General features: G+C 53.4%; 1 protein-coding gene across 2 annotated transcripts in view; it reads right to left on the bottom strand.

The window, feature by feature from the left end:
• nr1d2b (nuclear receptor subfamily 1, group D, member 2b) overlaps positions 1 to 311 on the bottom strand; it is a 37,229-nt gene that overhangs the window by 15,386 nt on the left and 21,532 nt on the right. The window lies entirely within an intron of this gene.

Here is a 311-nt window from a genome sequence, read left to right as displayed (position 1 = left end):
AGCTGCCTGTGCAAAAGCCCCGCGGGAGCCTGAGGGAGAGGGAGAGAGCTGGTCACTTCTCCGTGTCTGAGTGTGTGGAGTGAGCAGAGCGGCACACAGCAACACAAGGAATGTGTGTGTTGGGGGGCGCTGGGGACTAGCCTATCACAGAATAGTGTAGGGGAGGGACGCTGGGACTAGCCTATCACAGAATAGTGTAGGGGAGGGGTGCTATGACTAGCCAATCACAGAACGCAGACACTGTCCGTGAGGACTTATATCCAATCCGAGTACAGATATTGACTCGCATTACTCTTATAATACTTGTACTC

This window comes from Etheostoma spectabile, unplaced genomic scaffold (genome assembly GCF_008692095.1).
Source record: "Etheostoma spectabile isolate EspeVRDwgs_2016 unplaced genomic scaffold, UIUC_Espe_1.0 scaffold340, whole genome shotgun sequence".
NCBI lineage: Eukaryota > Metazoa > Chordata > Actinopteri > Perciformes > Percidae > Etheostoma > Etheostoma spectabile.
Note: the sequence above shows the minus strand (reverse complement) of the source record. Positions and strands in the feature narration are given on the sequence as shown.